Source organism: Arachis stenosperma, chromosome 10 (assembly GCF_014773155.1).
Source record: "Arachis stenosperma cultivar V10309 chromosome 10, arast.V10309.gnm1.PFL2, whole genome shotgun sequence".
In the NCBI taxonomy this organism is placed as follows: domain Eukaryota; kingdom Viridiplantae; phylum Streptophyta; class Magnoliopsida; order Fabales; family Fabaceae; genus Arachis; species Arachis stenosperma.
Window position 1 is genome coordinate 68,444,656 of NC_080386.1, and position 4,544 is coordinate 68,449,199.

The window sequence follows — 4,544 nt, forward strand, 5'->3', positions numbered from 1 at the left end:
GAAAGGAGGCTAGAGGCAAAGCATAGTTGGAGAGGAACTAGTAGAGGAAGATCTGAGAACCACCATGAATGACGAAATGTAAGACAATGTTGGAGGAGATTCTGGCAATCATGTTGGGCAAGAGAGGAGAGTCTTAGCCTCCTACATCAATCCAAATCCAGGAAACTATGGCAGCAACATCCTGAAGCCAACAACTTTGAATTGAAACCTCAACTCATCACACTTATCCAGAATAACTATTCATATGGAGGGGGTGCCCAGGAGGACCCAAACCAACATCTCACTACATTCTTGAGGATTTGTGATACTGTAAAGTCCAATAGTGTACATCCTAACACCTACAAGCTACTTATGTTCCCTTTCTCACTCAGAGATAAGGTAGCAAAGTGGTTGGAAGCATTTCCCAAGGAAAGCTTAACCACATGGAATGATATTGTAAACAAATTTCTAGCAAAATTCTACCCTCCACAGAGAGTCAACAGGCTAAGAGCTGAGGTGTAAACTTTCAGACAGCAAGATGGTGAAACACTCTATGAGGCATGTGAGAGGTTCAAAGATTTGAAAAGGAATACCCACCGGATATGTTCAATGAGTGGGTGCAACTACACATCTTCTATGAAGGGCTGTCATATAAGTCAAAGCAAGAAGTAGATCATTCTTCAGAAGGTTCACTCAATAAGAAGAAAACCATTGAAGAAGCCATAGATGTCATTGAGACTATGGCTGAGAATGAGTATTTTTATGCTTCAGATAGAACTCAAAAGAGAGGAGTAATGGAGCTCAATTCAATGGATGCCCTATTAGCCTAAAACAAAGTGATTACTGTACAACTAGCAGCCTTGACCAAGAAGATGGAGAATAATCAAGTCTCAGACATTCAAGCCCAAGCCCTTCAACAACAAGGAGATGCACCAGAAGTTGAATGTGAATGGGAGCAAGCTAACTATGTGAAAAATTCTAGACTACCACATGATCCCAACTCCAAGACATACAACCCATGTTGGAAGAACCACCCAAATTTTGGGTGGGAAAACCAACAAAGCCACAACCAAGACCCTAACAAGCCATACCAAGTCAATTAATACCACAATCACAACCCCAACCATCAATCAAGCAACAACAGACCCTACCACAACTCACAAAACACATTATACCATTCCACCCAGCAAACACACAACAACCACCATCAAGACACATTAACCTCAACCATGCAACCATGTGAAATAAAGAGCAACTTTAAGAGAGTAGAGGCTGCAATAGCACAACTGTCATCACAGCTGACAGGAGCCATTTCCACCCTCTTGCAGAGATAAACACAAGCTAAAAGAAAGATAGACGCCAATCAAGAAGAATACAGATCAAATTTGAAGAGTCAAGGCACAGCAATCTCAAAGCTGAAAGCAGAAGTAGGGATTTTATCCAAGCAAATCCCAATACCCACACATACATTCAGTGATACCATGGCCAACCCAAGAGAAGAGTGCAAGCCCATCACACTTAGAAGCGGGAAAGTTGTAGAATAAACAACCCCAAGCCAGGGTAACCATGAAGAAGAAGCTGCAGAAAAGCATGAAAACAAGAATAAAGAAGAGACCCCTGCCCCATCCTTACCAAAGCCAGTTCTGAAGCCTTATGTGCCAAAGGCACCATATATACAAAGGCTGAGGAAGGATGGCAAGGATGGCCAGTTCTCTAGATTCTTAGAGATCTTGAAAAAGCTCCAAATTAACATACCATTTGTTGAAGCATTGGAGAAAATGCCACTTTATGCCAAATTTTTGAAGGAGCTCATGATAAGAAAAAGAAACTAAAGAGAAAAAGAGACCATAGTGCTAACTGAAGAGTATAGTGCAATCATACAAAAGAAGCTCCCTCAGAAAATGAAAGACCCAGGGAGTTTTCAAATCCCCTGCATCATAGGTGATATCAATATGAGAAAGCCTTGTGTGACCTGGGAGCTAGCATCAACCTCATGTCCCTAACCATGATAAGGAGGATGAAGATTAAGGAAGCCAAGCCAACAAGAATGGCACTCCAATTGGCTGACAGAACATTCAAATTTCCACATGGGGTAGTGGAAGACTTGTTGGTGAAAGTGGGAGAATTCATTTTCCCAACTGACTTTGTTGTGCTGGATATAGAAGAAGAGGCTAACACATTAATTATCTTAGGAAGGCCATTCCTAGCTACTACTGAAGCCACTATTGATGTGCAAAAAGGGGAACTAGTCTTGAGATTGCATGAAGAGAAGATGGTCTTCAACGTCTTTAAGGCAATGAGTTAACCTAAGGAATCCATAGGAGAATGCATGATGGTAGACACCATAGAACAGATAGTTCAAGGAGTTTTGGAAGAAGAACAATGTGAAGGAACTATGGAGCTAGAGCAACAAGCATCAAGTGAAGAACTACCTCAAGGAACCATGGAGAATTTAATCATGTCGAACCACAAGGACAACGAGGAAGTAGAGGCACCAAAACTAGAGCTGAAGACCTTACCACCAAGTTTGAAATATGCATATTTGGGTAACAACAACACTTACCCAGTGATCATCAATTCAAGCTTGAGTAAGGAGCAAGAAGAGGAGCTTATCCAAGTGCTGAAACAACACAAGGATGCTATAGGCTGAACACTTGCAGACTTAAAAGGAATCAGGCATTCAATGTGTATGCACAAGATCCTACTTGAAGAAGGTGCTAAGCCCTCAAGACAACAACAAATAAGGCTGAATCCAACCATGAATGAAGTAGTCCAAAAAGAAGTGTTGAAGTTGTGGCAAGCAGGGGTGATTTACCCCATCTCAGACAACCCTTGGGTAAGCCCTGTGCAAGTAGTTCCTAAGAAAGGAGGGGTCACTGTTGTATCAAATGAGAAGAATGATTTGATACCAACAAGAACAGTGACTGGCTAGCGCATGTGTATTGACTACAGGAAGCTTAATGAGGCAACCAGGAAGGATCACTTCCCCTTACCATTCATGGATTAGATGCTTGAAAGATTGGCCGGACATGAATACTATTTCTTTTTGGACGGTTATTTGGGCTACAAACCAAATAGTTGTAGACCCCAAGGACTAGGAGAAAACTTCATTTACTTGTCCATATGGTGTCTTTGCTTATAGGAGAATGCCCTTTGGATTGTGCAATGCACCTGCAACATTCCAAAAGTGCATGCTCTCCATATTTTCAGATATGATTAAAAGATTCATTGAAGTCTTTATGGATGACTTATCTGTATTTGGTAACTCATATTCTAACTACTTGCACCACTTAGCCTTGGTGCTAAAGAGATGCCAATAAACAAACCTTGTCTTGAATTGGGAGAAATGTCATTTCATGGTTACAGAGGGGGTGGTTTTTGGTCATAAGATCTAAAAAATGGGCATAGAGGTGGACAAGGCTAAGGTGGAAGTGAGTGAAAAGTTACCCCCACCTTGCAATGTCAAAGCAATTAGAAGTTTTCTAGGACATGCTGGCTTCTATAGGAGGTTCATTAGAGATTTCTCCAAGTTTGCCAAACCTTTGAGCAACCTACTTGTCTCTAATGTACCTTTTGTTTTTGATAATGAATGCATGCTAGCCTTTAAAGAACTTAAGAACAAACTCTCCTCTACGCCTATCATAGCACCACCATGTTGGGATTTGCCTTTCAAGTTGATGTGTGATGCATCAGATTTTGCTGTAGGGGCTGTTTTAGGACAGAGGAAGGATAAATTGGTGCATGTCATTTACTATGCTAGCAAGGTCCTTAATGAGAATCAAAGGAACTATACCACCACAGAGAAGGAATTACTTGCCATTGTCTTTGCTTTTGATAAATTTAGATCATATCTTATTGGCTCTAAAGTAATTGTATTCACTGATCATGCAGCACTCAAATACTTGCTCACCAAACAAGAGTCAAAGCCCAGACTAATAAGATGGATCCTGCTACTCCAAGAGTTTGACATTGAAATTAAAGATAAGAGTGGAGCAGAGAACAAAGTGGCTGACCACCTCTTAAGGATTCCACAAGAAGAAGAAGAGACACCAATTTGCAGTGAATGAGAGCTTCCCTGATGAGCAGTTCATGATGATCCAAGTAGCCCCTTAGTTTGTAGACATAGCTAACTTCAAGGCTATTGGGGAACTACTAACCAACATCAACAAACACATGAGGAAAAAGCTAATCAAAGATGCTAAACACTACATCTAGGATGAGCCCTATTTGTTCAAAAACTGTGTTGATGAAATCTTGAGAAGGTGTGTTTCCCATGAGGAAGGGCAAGAAGTGCTTTGGCAGTGTTATGGATCTGCATATGGAGGCCATTTTAGTGGGGAAGGAACTGCAGCCAAGGTGCTACAATGTGGATTCTACTGGCCAACCATTTTCAAGGATGCAAAGGACTTCGTGTCAAGGTGTGATAAATGCCATAGGGCTGGCAATCTACCCAAGAAAAATGAGATGCCACAGAGATTTATAATGGAGTTAGAATTGTTTGATGTGTGGGAAATTGATTTTATTGGACCTTTCCCATCCTCCTACTCAAATAGTTATATATTGGT